The sequence below is a fragment of the Nipponia nippon genome, unplaced genomic scaffold (assembly GCF_047370975.1).
Source record: "Nipponia nippon isolate SJK-2023a ecotype South Korea unplaced genomic scaffold, ASM4737097v1 scaffold_8, whole genome shotgun sequence".
NCBI classification, from domain to species: Eukaryota; Metazoa; Chordata; class Aves; order Pelecaniformes; family Threskiornithidae; genus Nipponia; species Nipponia nippon.
Genome location: NW_028262402.1, coordinates 34,503,060 through 34,529,634, shown reverse-complemented (window position 1 = coordinate 34,529,634; position 26,575 = coordinate 34,503,060).

Here is a 26,575-nt window from a genome sequence, read left to right as displayed (position 1 = left end):
ACAACATGAAAACATTCCTGTGACAGGGACTGTAAATGAGAATTGTAAAACTGACACCTTTCTTGAACCTGTTTTCTACATTGAAAAAAAATATCTTAAAAGCTGATTCCTGGGGGCACCCCTGCTGGCACCAAGTGTACAAATAATGTTTGTATTCCAGTTCAGAAAAAGAAAAATGAAAATATTTCATTGAAAGCTGACAGCTTTAACGAACTTTAAAGGTTAGCCTTGGTGCTAGTTAGCATATCTATTCATGTCTCTATCAGTCTATTGAATTACTCAGCTGAACACGCACAGAAAAGCAAAACTAAGGAAAAAAAACCAAGAAAGCCAGCATTAATATTTCATAAATACTAGAGGCTTCTGACTGACTTTTTTCAGGGTGTTGGAAGTCTGCTAAGAACTGAATCCTGCTGGCTCCTAAGTTACTTCAAAAGCTCACAGAGAGACCCTGCCCAAGAATGTTAATGCTTCTGTAAGTGGTTAGCTACCAAAACATATTGTGGATTTTCATCCCCTCAAGCACTTGTTCATGTTTCTTTGGATTACTATAAGGTAGGGTTTTTCATGAAATGTTTAACTGATAGTTTTTATATTTGAATTTCACAAGCCTCTGCAGACCATAAAGAACTCCAAATTCAGACATAATCCTCTGTTACAAAGTAAATCAGAATTTTTGAACAGATTCTAGATGCCAATTATGGTAATAATGAGGATATACAACCTCCTTCTCTGCTTCAACTGGATCAGTAGCGATGCTGTTCTTGACAGGTTAACCTGTCTTAAAAGTTTTTTGGGGGAGGAAGAGGGAGTAAATTAAAATTTTGATTATTAAATCTTTCAGTTGAAGGCTGAAGCTATTAACATTTTTCAGAATTAACTATTTTTCTGGGAACCAGTTACAGTGAATGTTGCAGCTGTTGCCTGACAACGAATTGATTTTAGGCAGTTATGTGTGAGTGATTGAAATGCAAGTTTTTAGCAATTAAGATAGTTTAGTGAAATACTTCAGCAGTGTGCTGATAATAGTTGGAGACGACGCATTTCAATACTAACCCCTCCACTCAAACAGCATAAAAAAGAGGTGGGTGGCAAATGACAGAATAGGGGCTTCGCTGTGTCAAGGCTCAACTTCCACTATTTCAGTGCAGCTATAATCCCAGGTGCAATCCACTCTGCCACACTGGAAACATGTTTACTTTCCAGGTAGTTGTACATGGCTTTTTTTTTTTACTGTTTGGGAGAAGACTGCACGGGAAAGAGGAAATCAGCCCCTTTTCAGTAGCAGCAAGGCAGTGCAAGGTGCTCTTATAGCGGTCATTATCTCTGCTGTATGGACAACAAATAGGATCTTCAGTGGGGATGAGTTGAAGATTATACCCTGAATCTGTGGATCAAGCTTTGCTGTGCCGTGACAGCAGAGCATCGCCGGGGTAGGATCATTAACAGCCCAGACCTTATGAATGACAAACTTGCCTTCAGGCAAAAGTTTACTGAATGACATTTCTTTAGACTGGTGCAGTATTACAGCCTTTATTATACTGTTCATCTCCATCATCAGGCTAGTAAACCAGCCTTTGGGTGTTTGAAGAATCTGCATGACATGAAAATAGTGAGATGAGAAATACAATGCTGTTTCCTGTGGGACACACAGGAATGCTGTAGTCAGGGCTGCAGGGAAAAGTTTACAGCTTGGTTCAATACTGCTTTCAAATAAGTGTTAATACGAGTTTTGTAAGCCATGCTGATTCCCAAGTATTTACAATGGTGCAATCTTATTCCCACAAAGAACTCATGGATGCATATCTTATGTTAAAATAGACACAGGTAGGACTACAGAGAAGAGAAATGAAGTACTAAAAGTAATAAGAAGGACAAATAACACAAGATATTCAACCCTACTCTACTCATAATGGTAGAGGATTTTATTCTCTTATGAGGGCACAAACAGTCACATAATTACAAAAAAACCAAAGTTCACATCATGAGAGTTCTTCATCTGCCTACCTTAGGAGGTTTGTTCCTCTGCACTGATACCTGTTATATGACTGAGTATGCATGACTCTAGCCTACTGAGACTGCAAAGTAAAATGGTTTATCTTAAATCATTGTTGTTTTTTATAACAGACTCTCAAACAATTTACCATGTCTCTACTAAGGGATAGTAATTTCTTGAAAATGTTCTTACTTGATTGTTTATATTTGTATGAGCACATCCTAATTTTGTTGACTTCAGCAGCACCCTGTCATCCCACTTTACCTCAGATTTACTTATTACATACTTACCCTTCACCATGGCTTTAAGTAAAAGTTTTATTTTTTTTCATGGTGCTTACAACCAGATAAACAACACCCCTGAACCTGAAAGACAGTTAAAGTTTCACTATACCTAATGCTAGGCTATGTTGTAATGTCCTAAATGCATATGTTCTAGTTCATTTAGTGCAATGAGTGAGAAGAGGAATTACTGAAATCGTGACTCCTATTTTGTACATTATAAGCAGAATTTTCATTTCATCATCCATGAAAATAACTCTGGAGCAAAAAAGGACGGTATACACCAAAGTTTCTGACATGATGCTAAATAAAGTCAGAATTACAGTTTTTTAGAGAAGAAGAAAATATTTCAGCTGCTTCTTCATGTTGTGTAAACTACATTCATAAGTATGTATTATCATTTTGTTTAGGAAAACCTGACTAGGTCAATTGCTAACTACAAGTGTTACTTTTTGCAGCATTGCAGTTATTTTTTCTTTATCAGAAGAGAACTGAAAAGACCTCAAAGACATACTTTATTTTTGCACTTCGATTTCTGAACTGATTCCCTCACTCAAAAGGAAAACCTGGTTAAAACTTACACAGTTGTTCAAAAAATACAGACACAACATTTTAACTAAATGCACAGCAGCCATAGGTGGTTTCCAGCAAAAGGACAGCATGTCCACATGCCTGTTTATTTTCTAACTGCAGTGATGACTCTGTACATCTCTGTACCTGCTTGAAAGAATATGATGTATTCCTCTCACATCTAGAATGCGTTTCTGAATAGCAGAGCAATACTGTTCAACAGTACTTGCTGTCTATTTCTATTGCAAGGAGGAGCTCAATTTTTATTTTTTAGGAAGCCCTGTTTATTGATCTATTGCTAGTTCTTATGCGAGCATTTCGGTCATAGGGCAGCTGATCCATCACATTTCTTTATCTGTATTGCCCACAGGTTATACCGTCACGATGTTTAAATCAAAATGCCAGGGTAAATTTCCATGAGGGAAGAGGTGGGAATGGAGATAAAAAAAAGTGTTACAGTGAAAGGCTACTTCTTATAAAGGGGAGGCGTGGGAGAAGCTGTTCCCAATGGAAAGAAACTCAGGAAGCTGCAATGGCACTGAGAGTTGGCTGGGCCAGGATGAAGGAGTAGCACAAACTGTGCCGTGTTGTTAAGCTGCATCAGAAGACTTCGGCTCTACCCCCTGTTTTGAGTTTGTGTTCTTAAAAGGACTTTCTGTTGCTGAAATCTGCACGTGGCTGGATAAACTTTTTAGAAGCCTTTCTGAAATAGTTTTTTCAAAGCTATGTAACATGGTGGTTCTTACCTGATCAGGAAAATACACTGCCGAGAAGCCTTCACTCTTTTTTTAACTTTCTGGGAGAAGTCTCTTCCATGAAAAAAGGAAAACAAATCAGTATTTCCTGCTCCGTTGCAGTTTGAAAGGAGCTGGTTTATTCTGTAGTCTCCTGCAGATGGAAGTGGCTCTCACAGAAGGAACTCTTATGGAGAACTAACTGGAAATTACTAGCGGCTTCTCAGCTGCCACTGATGTTAAATGAAACTGCATGGTTAATTTCTTACCCACAGCCTTGAAAAAAAGCCCCTTAGTGCGAATAGGGTCATAAAAGTTTCATATGGAATTTTCAGCAGTAAAAATGCCTATAGTTGTTGTCATATATACTAAACCTCAGCCATTTTATCTCCATTTATTCTTCAAAAGAAGAGAGTTAGGATGTCAAGAGCCTTCTGCTTGATTTATATTTCAGACCACAAGCCTCTCTTGGCCAGTGCTACCGACTTATCCTAGTGCAGTTCCTAAACATGCTCTAAAACATGTCCTTAAGCTTTCCCCCTTTTAAAGAAACCTGTCTCATAAGCTGGGATTTGTCCAAGGCCCTCTCCACTGCCTGCTGTATTTTTCCTGCTCACAAAGCATTTCATTGGTCTGCTCTAAACTCCCAGCCAAGGAAAGATTGATGTCTCCTTTTGAAATAAGTATCTTTTATGACTTTTCTTCTCTTGAACAGATTCACTCTTTTTTACCTCACTCTTTAGCTATGCTTATGCTGCATTTTAAATTTACTCTCATTATGCTCAAGAGTACAGGCTGGCTGTGCTGAACTGGAAGACAAGAACTGTTCCTCGTGCAACACCAAGCCCAAGCTAGCCATTAGCACAGCTTTGGTTGTATCAGAGTTAGATCAGCAAAAGATTGTGTCCTGCGTGGGCACAACCCTAGCATCTGCAGACTTCTGCAGATAAGCGACTTTAACTTTGAGTAGTCTTTGGGAAATGTAGTTTCCATCTTAATTGACACAGAAATGGTAGACTATAGCAGGTGGAATATTAGGGTATAACATGATTTAACCTCAGGAAGGAGTAAAAAAATGATGATGGAAGAGTTATTCCCTCTTTTGGAGAATACTTCCTTCCATATTTCCTTAGAAGTGTAGATATGAGCTTATTAACTTAGCTAGTAAAAAGATACTACTTTAAAAAAATCTTGTAAAAATGGTTTTACTCTTCTTGTTGTATTCGGGTCTATTCTTCAGCATAAAAATATAGTTTGATACTTTGTTAATTTGGGTTAGGGACAGTATTTTCAAAAAATTCATTCTTTACCTGCTAATAAACATTGCAGTAAATTAAAATTCTCTACTTTTGATATGAATATTTTTATATGCTCCCTATTTCAAGGAAAAACAGGTCATTTTTTTTTTTGACCTGGTCAACATCTACGACCAAGGCTATTTATGAACATGTTTTCATGGTCTATACAAAGACACTTTTGGAGAGCCATTGCGTGATGCTGAATTTGACCTATAAAGGTGAGTCAGGGCAACGATTTTCTTTAAAGTTTAGTTGTGGTGTCTGTTTTTGGTAATACATATACTTCCTGAAGACATATTTTGAAACCAAATTCCACTCATGTACTGCTATACCACTGCGACTAGCTTATGTACTTTGTATATTGCATGAAGAATGTATCGCTAATGGTGGAGATTTGACAAACTACTCACCTATCACAAATATTTGTTATGTTTATTACTGTGGTACCCAAGCAAGAGCCAAGAATGAAGTCTCCTTGTACCAAACACAGGTACAGGCAGGGAACAGTAGATAGTTTCTGTATTTAACTATAGGTATTTTATTACTACAATCACTATAGAAAACCTGAGGGATATCTTAGGAAGTATGAAAATGTTGGGAGAAATATGAAAATCAATTCTTCTACCTCTGCTATCCACTGCTTTTATTCCCATTTTGTTATTGTATCTTATTTATTTTTACACTTTTTTCCCCTGTTGTTGTTGGTAGCCTTGTATAGTTTTTTCCCTAGAAAACATATGGTATGCAATGGGAATAAAATGAGGTACAGTATGATCTACACTGGTTACTGATGCCAATCAGCTGACCACATGTTGGAATTACTGTCCTTGGCTTCATTAAGCATTCAAATTATTAGCTTGATCTGGGGACAAGAAAAAAAACTTGACTATGAATACCAGAAATGCTTTAACTTTATGCCAGACTTATATTTGAGAGCCCCCCCCCCCCAAAAAAAAAAAAAAAAGAGAAAAAAGGAAGATCTGTACTCGATTCCATGTTTCTCTTAAGATTGCACTGTCCCATAGCCCAACAATTTCAATTGGCTGAAACAACTCTGCTATTAGCAGAGAGGACAGGAATGAAGTGGAAAAAAAATTATGTTAAGGCCACAGATGTGATGTCCAATACAATTTCCACAGCTTTGTCTACTGGCAGACTCGGTCTCAGGATCCCTCTTATGCTGTGATTAGGGAGGAGAGTTGAGGGAAGTGTGGTCTATGGGGGCCTCCCACAAGTTCTCCTCCTTTGACAGGCAGCTTGGGAAGGTGGTATGAGTGAGGAGCCTAGAGGCAGGTTTCCTGTGGGCTCCAAGCAGGTGATCAAGCTGGCAGATGAGGGTATTGCTGTATCTGCTGCCTCTGGAGCCCCAGCAAGCAAGCCTGCAAGTGCTCCTGCAGAAGCAAGAAACACAGAGTAGCTGGGAATATTTTTCATGCCAAATTCCATGTTCTCTGCCAGGGAGTCCCCATGTAAATTCAGTCTGTGGTTTATGTTATCCTGGATCAATGCAGGTCTCTTTTCTTCATTTTTTGTCTGGGAGTCATTCATTTTAATGCTACCTTTAGTTACTGCTTTTAAGAAGCTTCTGAGCACACTCAGCAAGACATCCCAGTACCCTGAAGTAAATTCTTAGATTACCCTTAGAAGACGCAGTAGCCTGGTGCTGCCAACCCCACTGAAAAATGAGCAAAAATGTGAGTGTTTTGCCAGGAGCACTCAGTTTACTGTAAGATCAGAGCTGTAATTAAACGGGCTCTTCAACAATTGTATTTTGGCCCTCAACATCTTTGTAAAGAGATTACTTTTCCTACAAGTTCTCCTTCTCTTTGATGAAGTCTTTCATCTTACTTCCAAAACTACAGCTCCCAAACCTTTTCCTTGCTTAGCCCACCCAGCACTCTGCTTCTTTTCTCCCTCCTTGTATGACTCAGATGCTGTTTCTTAAGTGTCACTGAGGTACTTGTCTACATTTTACATACCAAGTTGTTTTGTTCCCTGCACTATGAAGTCTGATGGGCAGAACTGTGTGGGCGTTTTGTTCATATGCCTTGGGTCTAATTTACTCTTTATATAGGAAACTGTTCTTTTAACAAATAGGAGTGATCAAATGGACTTAAACAACACCTTTATGGTATGAGGAACATTAGGAAATAGTCACTACTATATGGAAGTGGTAATGAAGTGGAGGGTATGAATTCTTGATAACCATTAGTGCAAAAAAAAACATTTCTTTTATAGCAGATTCCCTATTCTGAGATGACAGCTTTTTCCTCTCTTGTGAATATGAAGTGCTAGATTATGAATTCAATAGCTGCCTCTTTTTCAGGGCATTGCTTATGAATCTGCCCTGCCCTGTCACTGCACATTATTAGCATTAAACACACATGCAGCACCATAAATTTACAAGATGCATGCCCTATCTGAAAAGCTTATGGTCTAAATGAGATATGAGAAATTCACAGCAAAACACAGGACAACAGTTCAGGAAAGGCAGCGTGTAAGGATAGATTATTCATGATTTAAATTAAAGAGGAAGAACTGCACAAAGAGGTATGTGTTAGGGGAAATTTGAAAAAGAAGACAGAGGGCACTTGGTAGCTAGGAAAAGGAAAACTGTTCCAGACACAGGAGTGGAATGGATTCTAAGATAGCACATCAAAGGCTTTCATTAGCGAATTAATAGTCAGGTTCCTCTCTGCCTGCTGCTGATCCTCACTTTTTCAACTGTGCTTCTGCACGCTGCTGTCTGCATTTTGTCTGCTTGTTTTTAATGTCTGGTCTGAAAGACTGAAGGGGTAGGGGCCCTCTTATTCTGTAAATTATCAACAACTGTAGATCATACTGCTTTGAATGGTATTTATGAATGTTCTATATTTTGAAAATCCAGCCTTAAACAGTTGCTGCACTCTATTTCAAATGTCACAATTATTTGTTTGTTTAAAGGTAGCTGTCAAAATAATGTATCTACCTTGCATGGTTAAGATGAGCAGTCAGCTGTCAAAACAACTTAGCCTGGATATAAGAAACCATATCTTAATTATATTTTTCTCAGTGACCCTATGCTCCTTTTTTAAATTTTATTTTATTTTATATTGAGGGCCATACTTTATGAATCTTGCTGGTGTGGTAAGCAGAGTAGTTCCACAAGTACTTTTGCAGTACTAGTGCATAAAAAAATCCAGTGTGGGTTATTAAAGCATTCCATGAGTACTTTTGCAGTAATAGTCCATAAAAAAATCCAGTGTGCGTTATTAAAGAGTAAGAGAACACCATTAGTTCATGAAGTCTTGAGACTACAAATCAGTGGCAATTAGGGGATTATTGTGATGAAGTATATTTGCCCCATTCTTATACTTCTCCTTGGACATCTGGTATTGGTTGTTGCCAGAGACGTGTTACTAGGCTAGAAGAACATTTCATCTGACCTGCTTCAGTGGCTCCTATGAGTATTTATTTCCCTGTGATTCTTGGGAGAATGGCTTTGTTCTGGGGAGAAGAGTAGAGAGAAAACTCTGGGAAAGTACTAGATGCCAACATTCAGATGGCTCAGTTTATGTGCTCAGTGAATGAAGAGTAGTTTGGTAGCATGAAGGAAAGTGGCAGACATTCTTGTATTCTACCTGTAAAATGGGTGTGCAAGTTCTGCATGTTGGATGGGATAAAAAGTTAGAAATGTACAACCATGCTGCGAAGACAATACTTCATAACTGTACTAGCTGGGAAAAATTGCCATTTAAATGAAAAATAACTTAAGCATTAAATACACTAGGTCAGGAAAGTAGAGACTTGTGGATTCCTGAGACATTCAGGTAGGAAGATGAGACTAAGAATCTGATAGAGAATCAGCTTCCTGCTGTTCTCCTACCATTTGTGATACAGAGGTATTTTAATTTGTATTTTGTTAGAAAATGTAGGCCCACAACACTCATTAGAGCAAAATTTAGCTTGATGTTATCATATTATCTTCAAAATGGACTGTGTCTCTATGGCTCTTGTACTAACAGCAAGGAAACTGGGGCTGTGTCCATTCTGAACATGTGTCTCAGCTGGCAGTGACCAGCAAGGAGTCCCAGATTTCTGAGGATCAATGGCTTGGCCTTCTACCGTCCCCCATGTGCAAACTTTCCCCAAAGGAGTCCCCTGCTATTGCACTAATGTTTTTGGGCTCAGCTCCAGCCCTCCCTCACTTCAAGAAGGCTTGCAAATGGCCTGCCTTGGCCTCAGAGGGCCACCATTTCATCACTAGGGCCTTTGGTGGTCATCTTACTTCTCTCATATTGGAGCATCTCTTCCTCTTGAATTGTAAAAAACGTCAGTCTTTCAAAGCAAGGGAAATTTTCAAAGCACAAGGTTTCTGTAAGAGGTACCTGGATGGATGCTATAGTATCCTCTAAATTCTTAAGAATATCTTCAACACTGGGGATAAAAAGACTTAATCTGAAGTTGCAGGAACTCTCATACTTCACCCTTAACATTTGGATGTCATAAATATGTGTATTCTTTTTCAAGTTAGTGGAACTGAAGTCTTTCCTGGTAAATACCATCATCTGATAGCTTTGGAGTGGACTCCCTTTCCTCACCTTCACAGAATCACAGAACCACAGGATAGTTGAGGTTTGAAGGGACCTTTGGAGGTCATCCTGTCCAACACCCCTGCTCAAGCAGGGCAACATAGAGCAGGATCATGTCCATATGGGTTTTGAATACCTCCAAGGAAGGAGACTCCACAACCTCTCTGGACAACCTGTGTCAGTACTTGGTCATACTCACAGTGAAAAGTGTTTCCTGATGTTCAGAGGGAACCTTCTATGTTTCAGTTTGTGCCCATTGCCTCTTGTCCTGCCACCGGGTACCACTGGAAAGAGCCTGGCTCTGTCTTCTTTACACTCTCTCTACGGATATTTGTGCATATTGATAAGTTCCCATCTGAGCCTTCTCTTCTCCAGGCTGAGCAGTCCCAGCTCTGTCAGTATTTTCCTTGTTCTGCTACAGATTTTTTTTCCTGTGAACGAAAGCTCACTAACATTTTCAACAGGATAACTTATTTACCAAAAACATGGATTCAACTCCAGTGAAAATATGTTCACAAAGGTATATTAGGCAATGAAAATGGTTTTAATTGCTTTGACTTTCTTTTGAAAAGGTCAGAAGATCTCATTTTAGCATTTGCAGAATCAAACATGTCATGGGTTTTCAAACAAAATTTGAGAAGAAATTATTTGTGAATAAGAAGTTTAAAAAGGAAAGCTAAATGACACATTTCATTATGGGTTGATTAAAATATCAAGTGTCATCTGAAGAATATTTTTTCATATTTTCCTTCCAACTCCAAGAAAAATATTAATTTTTATTAATTTTCTTTTATTAAAAAAATCCTATTTATTCATAACTTCTATATACACCATCATTATGCACTATGCTTAAGTTTTGGACTACTGCATTGCCAGGACATGTGACTTTGTTAATCTATACTTCCACTTTGCCAGTCATGTATGCTACGCATTTTTTTTCTTCCTTGTCCCTTGTTCCCTATTTGCAATAAGCCACTGACTGAAGCTCTCCCTATCTATATTTCTTTGGTGACCTTAATATTCCCTTGCCTGTTTTGCAGAGTAGAGGGTATGAATAATAAGATCAGAAAGGTCTCTAATGTAATTCTAGTGCCCTGAGAGCTGTTCTGTCTTTGCTTTGGTCCTCCCTGTGTCCCAGTTCCCCAAGTCTCCAAGTCTTCCTTGGCTATGGAAAGGAACAATACCTACTCTGATCTTTTCACTGGGTAATAAGAAGGCAATTTACTTTCTATTCAGATAATTCATCAGTGTGGGTACTAAAACACCTGTACATAAGCCCAGCTCTAAAATACTGTTAAATGAAGAGAGAAATCAACAAAAATAATTTAGGAGGCATCTAAACTGAGATCTTGGAGGGGAGACAACCTGTTATTTCATTAGTTTGTCAAGAGAAAATTCCTGAGTGGCTTTGTATTTTTATATAGTGTCGTTGCTTACATTTTAATCAGTAAGATTTACCCTTTTTGTGTAGGGAATATTATCAATGCTATAGCAACTCTGACAGATTTATTTGGACAGACTGATAGTTACCTAAGTATTTTTACCCATAATATTTAATAGAAAAGGTCACTCTTCATTGATATTTCTGCTACTAGCAGCTGAGACTCTAAAAGTCTTCTAAGACTTTCAGAGCCAAATCAGTCACAAATCAATAAATTTGGGAAACTGTTTCATGGCCTGTTGTTGTAACCTATGGAGGCATTCCGATTGCTGTTACCAGCAACTGGAATACTTCAGCTAGTTATGAAACAGATGCACTCATTTGAAAGCTAAATTCTTTATAAAAGATGTCATTAACATCCTCTGCTATTGCAGGTTTAGTAGCAAAAGCCTCACAATTTAATTAAATGGTAATGTAAGTTCCTGATCAATTTGCTTTTGTATTTATAGTACCCAGACATTTACAGGCTGCAAATCATTCTGATACCTAGCTGCAGGTAGATATGCCAGATGGCTAAAGAAATGCACTTAAAATGTGGTGGCTGACATCTATGCTCTTTCACAAAATGTATCCTGCAATTTTGGGGTTCTGCAATAGAATCATAGAATCACAGAATCGTTAAGGTTGGAAAAGACCCTTAAGATCATCGAGTCCAACCGTTAACCTAGCACTGCCAAGTCCACCACTAAACCATGTCCTCAAGGACCACGTCTACCCTTGTTTTAAATACCTTCAGGGATGGAGGCTCAACCACTTCCCTGGGCAGCCTGTTCCAATGCCTTACTACTCTTTCGGTGAAGAGGTTTCTCCTAATATCTAACCTCAACTTCGCCTCGCGCAGCTTGAGGCCATTTCCTCTCGTCCTATCGTTTATTACTTGGGAGAAGAGACTGACCCCCACCTCGCTACAACCTCCTTTCAGGTAGTTGTAGAGAACAATAAGGTCTTCCCTCAGCCTCCTCTTCTCCAGGCTAAACAACCCCAGCTCCCTCAGCCGCTCCTCATAAGACTTGTTCTCTAGACCCTTCACCAGCTTCATTGCCCTTCTTCGGATACGCTCCAGCACCTCGATGTCCTTCTTGTAGTGAGGGGCCCAAAACTGAACACAGTACTCGAGGTGCAGCCTCACCAGTGCCAAGTACAGGGGCACTGTCACCTCCCTGGTCCTGCTGGCTACACTATTCCTGATACAAGCCAGGATGCCATTGGCCCTCTTGGCCACCTGGGCACACTGCTGGCTCATGTTCAGGCAGCTGTCAACCAACACCCCTAGGTCCTTTTTTTGCCAGGCAGCTCTCCAGCCACTCCTCCCCAAGCCTGTAACATTGCATGGAGTTGTTGTGACCGAAGTGCAGGACCCGGCATTTAGCCCTGTTGAATCTCATACAGTTGGCCCTGGCCCAACGACCCAGCCCGTCCAGGTCCCCCTGTAGGGCCTTCCTCCCTTCCAGCAGATCAACACTTCCACCCAACTTGGTGTTGTCTGCAAACCTAGCGAGGGTGCACTTGATCCCCTCATCCAGGTCATTGATAAAGACACTGAGCAGGACTGGCCCCAGTACTGATCCCTGGGGAACACCACTTGTGACCGGCCGCCAACTGGATTTGACTCCATTCACCACCACTCTCTGGGCTCAGCCATCCAGCCAGTTTTTAACCCAGTGAAGACTGCACTTATCCAAGGTGTGAACAGCCAGCTTCTCCAGGAGAATGCTGTGGGAGACAGTGTCAAAGGCCTTCCTAAAGTCCAAGTAGACAACATCCACAGCCTTCCCCTCATCCACTAAGCGCGTCACCCTGTCATAGAAGGAGACCAGGTTAGTGAACTGAGGATTCATTCTGCATCCTATCTCCATCTCCCAGCTCAGGGGCCTGAAAACCCTGAGGATGACCAGTCTGACTATTAAAGACTGAGGCAAAGAAGGCATTAAATACCTCAACCTTCTCATCCTTCGTGGCAATGTTTTCCTCCACATCAAACAAAGGATGGAGATTCTCCCTGACCCTCCTTTTGTTGCCGATATATTTGTAAAAACATTTTTTTGTTATCTTTAACAACCATAGCCAGTTTAAGTTCTAGCTGGCCCTTCGCCTTTCTAATCTTCTCCCTGCATAACCTCACAACATCCTTGTAGTCCTCCTGAGACACCTGCCTCTTCTTCCAAAGCTGGTAGACTCTCCTTTTTTTCCTGAGTTCCAGCCAAAGCTCTCTGTTCAGCCAGGGCAGTCTTCCCCCCCGCCTGCTCAACTTACAGCACATGGGGACAGCCTGCTCCTCTGTCTTTAAGACTTCCTTCTTGAATAACATCCAGCCTTCCTGGACTCCTCTGCCCTTCAGGACTGCCTCCCAAGGGACTCTGTTAACCAGACTCCTAAACAGGCCAGTCTGCCCTTCTGAAGTTCAGGCTAGCGGTTTTGCTGACCCCCTTCCTTACTTCTCCAAGAACTGAAAACTCTATCACGTCATGGTCACTGAGCCCAAGACAGCCTCCAATCACCACATCGCCCACCAGGCCCTCTCTGTTCGTAAACAGCAGGTCCAGTGGGGCACCTCCCCTGGTTGGCTTGCTGACCAGCTGAGTCAGGCAGTTATCTTCCACACACTTCAGGAACCTCTGAGACTGCTTTCTCTCTGCTGTGTTGTACTTTCAGCAGGTATCTGGTAAGTTGAAGTCTCCCATGAGAACAACGGCTAGAGATTGTGAGACTTCAGCCAACCGCTTGTAGAATACTTCATCTGTTTCCTCATCCTGGTTGGGTGGTCTATAACAGACTCCCACTAGGATATCTGCCTTATTAGCCTTCCCTCTGATCTTTACCCATAAGCACTCAACCTTATCATTACCATTGTTGAGCTCTAGACAATCAAAACACTCTCTAACGTACAAGGCTACCCCACCACCTCTCCTTCCTTGCCTATCCCTTCTAAAGAGCTTGTAGCCATCCATTGCAGCACTCCAGTTGCGTGAGTCATCCCACCATGTTTCCCACAATAGATGTACTATGTTGGTTTTCTTTCTGTTTCTCTGCTTTTTATGCCTGTGTTTGGTTGTATTTGTATGGACACACATCTTAAGCATCATTAAGACAAAAACAGATCTTCTCACTTGCTGAACTTCCACTTTCTTCTTTAATATGCTTTAATTAAGTTCTTTCTTTAAGATGTATTCAATTTGAAGTACTTGTTGTGCATTTACTGCATATGTGTTCTGAGTAGCTGCGGCTGAAAAACACTGAGATTCTTGAAATTCAGACCCATAGGACAGCTGTAGCAGATATTATTAAATATTTCATTTTCAAATGCTGGATCGTGGTCTCTTTCCAGGAAAAGATTTTCAGAACCTTTTAATTTTTATTTAGTAGAAGATTTTGTTGACTTTGAATAAATTCTAAGTTTAATAACCTTTTTATTTTTAGTTGAGGATAGAGGAAGGGAATGAAGGGGGCTTATGGCATTAAAAACAGTTGTAGCTTAGCTCATGGAATAATTTATTTGAAAATGCACATGGTAAGATCTTTTTAAGAGATATGCTCAAAATTAAGTACTTTTAGTGAATGAACAAATTTCAGATTTGTGAATACTGAGTGATGCATACTGAGCACCACTTTGGAAGCCAGTTCTTTTTTTAAGGCTAAATAACTAAACAAGAAACGAGAAGCATACCATGTCACAAAATCTTCTCAAATGAATTGCTGGATGTGTGCATCAAGGAAATGGTGAATACAAAGCTTTCCTGTCATTAGCACTATTGCTGCACAGTTTCATTTATGCATCATTTTCTCTGCATTGTTTTGTCTTTTTTCTAGATGACACAAACAGCAAAAGGCAACAAGTAGAATTTAAAACTTGCTTCCCCCCTTATCTTAACTTCTTATCTGTTTTGCCCTCTGAATTAGGTTACCTGACATCCAGTTTGGATTTAGTTTGTTGAAAGAGATGCGTTCTGAACTCCAAAATATCTGTCATCAGTCAGCAAACATAGTTTGCGCTTGACTTTGAGGAAATGTTTCTTGTGAGAGGGCTGTCACATCTTTTGTTATACAGCTTGAAAAAGTGTTTATACCCCTCTATGGCTTTATAAAGCATCAAGCTCATTTAAATAATCGTACAGTCATTTAGTTAATGTGTTCTTTTTTAAACTTGCCTAACTATGGTGAATGTAGTTTTGATGGCAAAAGAACCCCTTTTATGTAACAGCATTTTTCTTCTCCCTCCTCCACCCTCATCTCGCAAAATAAATGCAACACAATTATTTTACTGCCGAGAAATTAGCTCATTTGCAAATGCCACCTTGGAACACAAGAAGAAAGGCATTTATTGAAGCACTAATAAAGGCACCATGTTAGAATAATTTTATGCTGACGGGCCCACAATCACTCAATATTTTAAGAGCTGTCATCACACCAGCATGAGCTGCATGCAGAAGTACAAATTTATGCTGTGACATCATGGCACTAAAAGTATAATTGGAATAAAATTACAATGCTTCACTCTAGCATTCAGCAGCAAGACAGAGCACTTTAGATGCCCACCCCGGACTGATACTTTGCTATGCATCACTGTGCCACATATTCTATTAACACATGAAGTATTATGACACAGATTTCTGAAGAGTTCAATGTGTCCTTCAGGTATTTCCAGAGTGAGCTTTCAGTGCGTACTCAATGACCTGTGTTGTTAATACACAGTACACTGCACACTAGCAGAAAGCTGGAAGAATATCAAATCAGCAAAAGCCACCATTTTAACTCTTTAGATATGGATAATTAAGCAAGCAGTCACTACACAATGGCTGAGGACCTAATACTATCATTTTTTAGTGAGTTAATAAATTCCAGTCATGGCTTGTGGTTAAATGCTAAGCTTTAACAAATGAGCACATCTGCATAAGAACTGTAACTTTAAAATTCAACCTTTTGACTTTTACCACATCTTTATTCCTTATTGTAACTAGGAATAAAGAAAAAAAAGGAGCTGACAATAGATGTAGGTGAGATATGGGAAAGTGCAATGAATTACATGTCATGTTTAGACATAATATTCCGCTCCAATCTAGCATTTCCTACCTAAGCTACAAGCCCTTTCAGCATAATCAGACATGCTTTGCACAACAGTGCAAGCAGAGGTGTTGATTCTGATTTTTCTTGGATTGCTTTACACCACAAACTTCTATCAGAGTCAATGAGACAAGAACTGCATCTGTGTGATTAAACCTACTTAACCAGATCCTGATTTTATTAAAATGAATTTACAAAAGAAGTAACTCTCTCTAAGGCCATTCACTTGCACTGTTGTAAAGCTAATGCAAGTGAAATTAAGGTAAGACTAGGCTGGGGGAGCTGGTGACCTTCAGAAATAGGGAAACTGTAGGATGCAGTTTTTCAATAGCAATTTAGATTGGATTACTCTGGGTGCAGTCATGGTTACTGGTGAAAAAAGTTTCCCATAGCACTTTATATACCTTGCTTAATATACCTAATTTTGTTTTTAATAGGTCTGAAATGAGATTGTCTCTCTTTTTAATTCTCTCATTAATGAAAAAAAGATTTATTGCTGAACTTAAAATTGCAATGAGAGAATCTTGGTAGGGGGCTAGTAGCACTGGGGGCTCCCAAACTGAAGGTGTGCTGGTGTGGCTGTGTGCTACAGGCTGTTACCCAGACAAGGCTTGGCCAGGCTATCAGCTCAGCCAGGCACCTACCTGCATTTCACCTGCCCAAAGGCTGCCCTAGCCCTCAGCCCCGGTGACTGCTCTCAAAGGTACTGAGGCTGCCATGGTCTTTGGAATGGGACCGTGGTGTTGGGAGCTTCTTGGCCTGTGGAGGGAGTGAGCAGGGAAGAGGCCTATGCCCACTCCTCCAGCATCTCTGCCACCAGTGCTATAAACCCTTCCTCATTTTTATACTTAGACCATCACAGCTATAGCAAGTCCTTTTATTATTATTAAATGCTATGCATTTTTTCTTATTTAAATCAGATACAAGCCATATCTGTGAATTTGTGGCATTTAGCACGCCTATTCTCCAAGAAAGTTGTGGAAGACTTACTTTCCTAACCAGATTAGTCATGGTGAATTCAAGATCCATGCAAATTCAGTTATTTATTTATTTGTGATGTAGACTGAACCAAATATAAACAAACAAATGAGGTCAAGGAGGAATTTAATCACCCAATAAGAATGTTTTATTTAATCTGAAATAAAACAAGGCATTGCATTTCTGCAATTTTAACACTTCTTAAAAATAAATCTAATCTGACTTTGAAAACCGGTTTCAAATTTAGGAAATGGAAATGTTTGGCTTAGAAAATGTAATAATGGTGATCTAACATATGGTTTCTTCTTCGTTTTTTTCTTTTATTTCTTCTGAAGCTATTTAGGCAAAATTCAATATAAATTCTGTTTGTTTAAATGACCAATTCAAATTATATCTAATTCCTCCTACTTAAAAAAAAATAATTGGATACATGCAAAAAGGTACATCCAAGAAAACCGTTGTGTATGATGTGACCAAAAAGGGAATGTGCAGAGCTCCCAGAAAGACTCTTTTGCCTCCTTCTCCTGTCCTGCACTGGTGGGCATGGACAGACATTGCACTTTCCCACTGCCTTGGAAGGTAAAGCCCTCTCAGAGTGGCATGGAGACTCCTGACCTCTAGAGACATGATCAAGTTCCTCTACTTGTCCTGTAACAACTGGCAGCTGCTGTGTACCTTATAAAGGGAGAGACAGTGACGGTGGAAGTCACACTCTCCCTCATCCTCCCCCAAAGCATTTTGCCATCAGCCATCCCAGGCGTGCAGAACACCTCCAGCCAACTCTGCTCCATGGTTGCAGGTGCTCCCATCCCTCTGCACAGAGCCATAAGTGAACCTCCAAATGGCACCAGAGAAGAAAGAGAAAGAGGAAGGAGGCCTGATTTGTAGCAATGGTTTCTATAGTTGATTTTCCTAGAAATGATTTAAAGTGGGAAAGACATTTGGAAACAAAGTGACTGGAGATGTGGGTTTTTTTAATGGGATCATCATACATGTGATTCTCAGACTTCATACTAACCTTCCATTTTTGGATGACTTTCTGCTTTCAAATGAGTATGTGCTGAAATTGCCTATTTGGAGAATATTTAGTGGGCACAGAAATGGGAAGCTCTCCCAGACTTGAGAAGTTGGCAAACATAATGAGGTAGATCTTACAATAACTGCTATTTTATGTATTTTTGCTTTATTCTCTTCTCATTTCAATCCAAACACATATGTTCATAATTTTTCAAAACGCATATGCCTGGATATTTACTGTAGAAATAAATAAGCTGAATGAAATCAAGAATATTTTCAAGACAAGAAAGAAGATAAACAATACAAAAGAGAGCAAAATTTTAATTCCTCTAGCCTGAACCTTGATCTCTCTTGCCACTCTTTTGTCACGCAGGAATTCTGTGGAGGTAAGTAGGAACTATTACTCCTGTTCAACAGCTCTGTGAAGTCCTGTAGGTGGAACTTTAAACATCAGTGAAAGGCTTTCCTTCTAGAAGTTGTCTCAAGAGACTGTTTTGTAGCTGTTGCCTCTGTACTCTTCCTGCAGTCACAGTTCTCTCTTCCTGTCCCTGCAACACCAATTCTCACATATGGGAGACCTCTTGAAGTGTAGCTCTGCAGCAAGTAGGTCTTGCTTGCATCAAAAAATAAGAAAAGTCGTTGTGAAACTGTAAAACACTTTATTCTTGTAAGCCGACTGAACTTCACTTTGACTCTGTGCCTTTATTGCTCATGAAAGAAGTTGCATGGCCACCACAAAAAAAATCCCATTGAAACAAAATATTTGCCTTTTCTTGATTCTGTTGCCAGAAGGTTGTTAATTTGAAAGTGGTAGCACTTCCATCTTTTACAGGAGTGAAACATCTAGGGTACATGCCCTGAGGCCGTACTTTCCAGGAGGGCTCTCTGTAGCAGCAAGGCTCTTGGAAAAGGCCTTGTAACTCAACAAATCAGATGTCAGTCAGCACAAAAGGACTGCCATTTCTGTGAATAATAGTTGCTATAAGATCAGGGAAACCCACAATCCTAAAATTTAGATTTACAATTTCCATTATCTTGAAAATGGAAATTAAAATATTAATTTATTTACTTAAAGTGTACACAGTTAATTCAATATAACCTTTTGCAAGTGATTTTGTGTATAGATTTTTACTGAAAAAAAAAATGCCCAAACCTGCCTTTATCTACTGTGTGTTACGAACTCTCCATTATAAAACATGGCCCATTTTAAGTCCATCTAGAATCATATCTTCAAGTGATTTCTTCCCATTTTTAGCAATGAAGACCTCAAAGTTGAAGACCTCATGACAGTCTGAACAGAAGAGAAGTGTTACTGGACCTGTTGCTCACCAACATGGAAAAACAAGGATAACATGATTGGTGGTAGCCTGGACTGCAGTGATCATGCACTGGTGGAATTCACAATCTTGAGGGAAATGGGCCAGGTGAAGAGCAGAGTCAGGGTGCTAAATTTTAGGAGAGCAAACTTTCATTTTTTTAAGGAATTAGTGGATAGGACCCGCTGGGAAACTGCCTTCAGAAACACAGAATATTAACAGAGCTGGCAGCTCTTTAAGGACATTCTTCTCAGAGCACAAGAGCTCTCGATTCCCACATGTAAGAAACTGGGCAAGGAAGGCAGAAGACCAGCATGAGTCAGTAAGGATGTCCTGGTCAAACTAAAGTGTACGATGGAAATGCACAGGCAGTGGAACCAGGGATGTGTATCCTGGGAGGAATATAGGGACACTGCCTGGATGTGTAGGGATGTAGGAAAGCTAAGACACAGTTGGAGCTGAGTTTGGTGAGGCATGATAATAATAATAATAATAATAATAATAATAATAATAATAATAATAATAATAATAATAATAATAATAATAATAATAATAATAATAATAATAATAGATTTTTACAGGTGTGTTGGCCAGAAAAGGAAGATTGAAGAAAATGTACCACCCTTGGTAAATAGGACAGGAGAGCTGGTGACAACTGACATGGAGAAAGCTGAGGTACTCAACAATTTTTTTTGCCTCAATGATAATGTCTCTTCCTACATCTCTCAAACCCGTGAAACTCAAGACAGAGACTGGAAGAAATGAAACCCCTCCCATCATAGGAGACAATCAGGTTCAAGACCACCTGAGGAGCCTGAACATAAACAAGTCATGGGACCCGACGAGATACATTGCAGGCTCCTGAGGGAATTGGCTGATGTAATTGCCAAGTCACTCTCCACCATATTCAAAAAGTCGTGGCACTCAGGCAAAGTACCCAGTGACCAGAAAAAGAGAAACATCACATCCATTTCTAAAAAGGGTGAAAAGGAGGACCCTGGGAACTGCCAACCCATCAGCCTCACCTCTGTGCCTGATATGATCATGGAGCAGATCCTCCTGGAAGACATTTCAAAACATGTAAGACAGGGAGGTGATTAGCGAGACAGCCAGCATGGCTTCACTAAAGGTAAATTGGGCCTTCTATGATCGAGTGCCTCCATCAGTGGACAAGGAAAGAACAACTGATATCACCTACCTGGAATTCTGTAAGGCCTGTGATATCATCCCCCACAATGTTTTTCCCTGTGAATTGGAGAGATACAGATTCCATGGATGGAGTATTCGATGGATAAGGAATTGGCTGGATGGCCATGGCTAAAGAGTTACAATCAATGACAGTGTTTCTGTGGAAACCGGTAACTAGTGGCATCCCTCAAGGGACCATCCTGGAACCAATACTATTTAGTATCTTCATCAATGACATAGCTAGCAGGATCGAGCGCACCTTCAGCAAGTTTGCAGGTGACAGCAAGCTGAGAGGTGCAGTTGATTCACTTGAGGAAAGGGATGCCATTCAGAGGGACCTTGACAGGGCTGAGGAGTGGGCGCATGCAAACCTCATGAGGTTCAACAAGGCCAAATGCAAGGACCTGCACCTGGATTGGGGACACCCCCAGTATCTATATAGAAGGGAGGATAATTAAGAGCAGCCCTGCAGATAAGGACTGGGGGATACTGGTGGATTGAAAATTGGACATGACCCAGCAATATGTGTTTACACTCTGGAAAGCCAGTCAATCACATCCTGTGCTGCATCAAAAGAAGCATGGCCAGGAGGTTGAGAGAGGTAATTCTCCCTCTCTGCTCCCATAAGACCCCACCTGGAGTACTGCATCCAGCTCTGGGGTCCCCAGTACAAGAAAGACATGGAACCTGTTAGACTGAGTCTGGAAGAGGGCTACAAAAATGATCAGAGGGCTGGAACACCTCTCCTATGAGGAAAGGCTGAGAGAGTTGGTGTTGTTCAGTCTTGAGAAAAGAAGGCTCAGGGGACACCTTTCAATATACAAAGGGGGCTTATAAGAAAGGTGGAGAGAGACTTTTTATCAGGGTTTGTAGTGACAGGACAGGGGGCAATGGGTTTAAACTGAAAGAGGATAGGTTTATATTGGACATAAGGAAGAAATTTTTGAACTCGTGGGTGGTGAGACAATGCAACAGTTTGCCCAGAGAAGTTGTGGGTGCCCCATCATTGGAAGTATTCTAGGTCGGGTTGGATGGGGTTTTGAGCAACTGATCTGATGAAAGATGTCTCTGCTCATGGCAGGGGGCTTGGACTAGATGATCATTGAAGGTCTCTTCCAATCCAAACCACTCCATCATTCTATGATTGGTAAGAATCAGACAATATCCTATGTCAGAAAGGATTAGCAATGCTTTGGATATATGAGTCATGGTAAAAAGTTGTCATCATTTCGCATGATTGTAATTTCTATCTATATGTACCCATGGTGACTATCAGAGAAACAGAATGTGCAGACTGGCACATTTGCTATCAATTCAACATTAGCAAATTTCTTCTCAGCATACAGCTATCATTGAAAACTATGATACTAACATCTATCTGGTATGGTAACCATTTTAGCACTGTATATATATTTTCCTCTGTGTTTGCATTAATTAAAAATGTTGTATTTGATCTTTTGATGATGCTGGTAATCCAATTTTTTTTGTGTGTGTGGTCTTTCCATGTATTTCTTTTTCACCAGTAAGTTGCTTACTCCTTGAAACTTGTCTTTCCTGACCATTTGTCTGTTTTAAGTCTACATATTCCAAACACCCCAAAGCCATCTCAATATTCCTGGGAATGTTGTTTGCTCAAGGAAAGCTGGTGTGCACCACATTTGCCCAACTAAATGTTAGTTTCTAGCTATGTAATAAAATGGCATAAATTCTTATTGTACTCATGTTTTAGTAAAATCTGTTTCAAAATAACACCTTATAAGGGTAAATACAGTTGAGTTACTAACAATAAGGACTCTGTCATGCAGGGCTTTGGAAACAGGTGCAGAGGAACTCTCTGTATGAGAAGTAAGCCAAAAAAAGACCAAAACCTCAGCATTTTGGAAGGGGAAGGGAGCATCTGGCAAGAACACTGCACCTAGTGCAAGCCAGGAATACAGAGCAGCTGACTGTGAAAGATCATGTTTATATAAGAACCACCAAATTGATTCACTGAGCCCAAGGTCTTGACCTTGCTCCAGCACTCCCCTGGGAGCAGTTCTGAAGCCTTCTCTCACCTGCCAAAAGCCAGTCAGCCCTACTGTCCCTTACAGTTAATGGGCTTTGTGTGATTACACCAGAGCAGTTCTTTCCCGCCCTTCATAAGTATTCCTTTTCATTCACACTCATATGGGTGGCAATATAGATGTTTCCTGATGTTTCTGCCAAATATTTAAAATGTTACTTCTCTGCGTTTTCTGTTAATCAATTCTATTAATTAATTTCTATTAATTAATTAATTCTTCTCTTCTTTCAGATTTGCATGTCATCTGTACTCTCAGTGCAGTAGTAAATCACATCTGATCCTGACATACTTCAAATTTAATTTAGCTTTAAAAAATTGCAAAAGCAGCTTAGATTTTGCTACTAAGAAAAGGAAAGTAGTCACAAATTCCTGAAGCACCAGTCCCAAGTTAGTCAGACACCATGTGGAAAGCTGGCACAGAAACTCCTTCCACATCCTCTTCCCAGTATTACACAGACCAGTGTAGGAGTTTATATTAAGGTTGAAGTTCCTGTCTGGTAGTCTCAGAGTGGAGACACAAGCTGCTTCCTCTCTGGTTTAACCCCAGTACAGCAATGCCTCTGACCTGCAAAATGCAAATTGGCTTCAATAGAAATTCTTCTGAATAAGGACTGCAGGAGCTTTGCTTATAGAGAATTGCAAGAGTTTGCAAGCATTTCATCCATTATATTTTATTGCATGCATGCTGGTACTTGTCCCTGCTCACTTCCTCACAATCCATGGGGAAAGCTTGTCAACAGCTCTGAAGGAATTGTTGTGGAGGAACAATTAAGAGGAAATTGTACTCAAGCCTGGTGTTTATACAATAAGAGTTTATACTTACACAAGTATCTCCTTGTACGATATAAGGCCACTCTACAATATTGAAGTGCAAAGGAGAAGGGAGGGGCAGTTTTCTTTGGATGTGGTAGCTTCATGCTCCATGGGCTTTTACAAATTGCATTACTGAGCACTGTATTTCCCAGGATGGCTACAGAAAAAAATAAAAAATGAAATTTGATTGATTCCAGATTTAAGTTTACTTGCTTTTTTAAAAAACTTCCCTCCTCCCCCGCCCTCCCCCCCCCCCCTTTGTGTGTCTCTGATGATTTGAAAAAATAGCTTGGTTTTATACTGTGAATGTTGAGAGTTGACTGCCTCTATAATTAACACAAATATATTAATATCTCACTGTGAGGCCTGAAAAACAGCTACTTCTTGTCCATACTTATATTTTTCATTACTCTATTTTTAGCCATTCATCCAAAGTCAGATGTTATATTAAAACTGTGTGCATGTTACTAAGCATTTATTATGTTTTCTAGAACTCCCTTTGCAGATATGAATTTGTGAAGTTAAAGAAGTAATGAAGTCATTAAGGCTTGTCAGCCAATTTGAAAAAGGTAAGCACAATAAATATAATAGGTCACTACTCTGCTTTGGAATCTCCTATTCAGTTGCAAAACAAACAATACAAACTGTTACATGGGCTTCCAATAATTTAAGATTTGTTGTTGGATGAAGGCTTGAGTCTGACAGTCTTTTTGTTTCCATTTAAACAGAAGCTCTGTATTGGATGAGCAAGAGTTCTTTTTTGTTCTAAAAAATAAATCAAGCATTAATTTCTCTCTGTAGGATCTCTTTTCTGTAAAGTATAAATAAGGATGGAAATCTGTGCTACTAAACCTCAAGCAGTGAAATTCTAAGTCTCTGGCACCTGAGTCAGGAAAGGCTTAAAATGTTGGAATGCTTTTATAGAAATATAAAAAAAAATGTAATTTGCCTCCTGAACCCAATCTTCCACCATTATCCAGAAAAAAAGGCAACAGCCACAGTAAAATTTTTACTTTAATTAACTTTATGGCTGCAATTCAGCAATTGTATTACAGTGCCTGTGAAATCCTGTTGACCCTGTGGGAGACCTCTGTGCAACATATGCCACAAAGCAAATCTTTTGGCTCACAGGTGTGATGGGTAGTTGAATGCTGCCCAGCCTGGGATGCAGTCTTTCTTGTTGGGGCTGACCTGTGAGAACAGGGGAAAAAGCCCCTTTTAGGAGGCAGAATACTTCTTCTTGTCAGCTGCCATGAGGACTGTGGTCTGGGCTTGGTGTCATCAGACACTGGCTGCAAAGCTTTCTTTCACTAGGCTATATGTACTCTATATCTTACCCCAATAACTATGAAAAAATCCTCCAACTTTCAACTACAGGACTTGCTACTTATTACTGATCTGGCTTATGGGTCTTAGAGCTATTCCAAAGGCTAGTATGTCTTCATTTTCTTTGATTCAATTTTTAGTTTTGTGAGTATAATTTTAATCTCCTCAAAATGTTTCCATTATAGGATTTTTTTCTGGATGCTGACATGCTCTATTGCCCCTAAGCCAGACACTATTTAATTCACTATCATTTCCCCTTTTATTCTATATACACAGATAAAGGAAGGCTACTTGGGCATATAGTGCAATTAGAGCATTTTTTGTAACTCTTGAGGAAAGAAAATGTGTTTTATTCCCTGTGCCCATTGCACCCTCAAAGATAGCAGGCTCATTTTGGATGTGCTTTCGATGTTTTAATTTAGTTGAACACAAAACTACTCCCTTCTCAAAGCTGTAAAATTCTTTTTCCTTGCTATGTGTATTTGATCTTTTTTCAAGCAAAATTGTAGTGATTTGTTTTGCTAATGGTTCTGTAGGATAGGTTTAAACATCATATGACTAGCCCATGGGCTATACAAATTTTAGACAGTAAGGGCTTTTTGGCCCAATGAGCTTGTATACATAATATGCTGTTCGTGGTGAAACAGTGTTGTAGCTCACAGTTAACTGAAGTCCACAAATGGATGCAGTATGCTTAGTAATACAGACCTGAATTTAGTCAAATGATGTAATTTTTGTTATTGTTCTACTCTGGAGGATCTGCAGATTTTCCTTTCTTTGAAAGACACTTATCCACATAGACATAAGAGGTCAGGCCGAATTTCATAACGCCACTTAGGAAGAAGGCCAACTTTATATGACAGTAATAGATTAAGCTCAAGTGTTTATTTTTCAATCAATTCTTATTGATTCAGAAAATGCAGCTATTTAATCGCATATTCAGTCTTCCTGGCTGTTTGCAGCAGCTACTTGGTATGCTAACTGTATAGCAGCCTAAAGGGCTGCATTTTCAAAGCAGGGTGCACAAATCCCATTAGGAGTAACTGGGCCTGGTTGTTAATGTAACCTTCCACGTGGATGCTTTTGAGAAAAATTTAACCTGAGAAGCGTAGGTCTGAAATGTTACATCTGTATCTAAACAGCAACTGTATTCAAGACCTGTTCTGCTACTGTGACTAATTTTAGCTTTTTATCTTATCTTATTTTATTAAATTGACTAGATTAGCTGAGGCTTCTAGAGCTCCTAGCTGAAGATTTAACGGTGTGGTCCTGACACACATTGGTACAACCTAAGCGCATTGACTGTGTGCTTCCCGCTGCGTAAGTCAGTGACTAACAAGCCACTTGCGGTTTTAGCAGAAGCCAGTTTAACATGAATGGGACCTTTGTGGATCATTTTGTTCTGTCTTTCTCTGGAGCAAATGCCAACATGGTTGAGATCTAGAAACTTGCTGTTCCGTTGTAATAGGATATGCATTTAAATTAGAGCTCTGTGAGCTGAAGGATATTCATGTTAGCATCATTTTCAGTAATCCAGTGGAAAATCTGCAAACCTTGCCTGAATGGCTGGGCCTGAAGGGCTTAGGGGCTGGATGCAGGCTGGCAAAGAACACCATGTATTTAATGTAGATATTTTGTTTCTGCCACACCACTAGCAGTAAAACATCGCAAATAAATCCTATTATTTTTGCTTCCTTTCTAACAAATTATTCCACACCTATGATTTCAGAAAGATGTTATTTCCAAAGTTTGGGTTTAAAGCTTAATGCTTCTTGGATGACACCTGTATCAGTACAGGTTTGGGGTTTTTTTGTGGTGTTTTTGTTTTTTTTTTTTGTTAATGTTTTATCATATATAAAAAGGTGGATTTCCATTTGCAACTTAGCTCTTGAAATACGAATTGTTTTATCTTTGGATTGAGGGTCT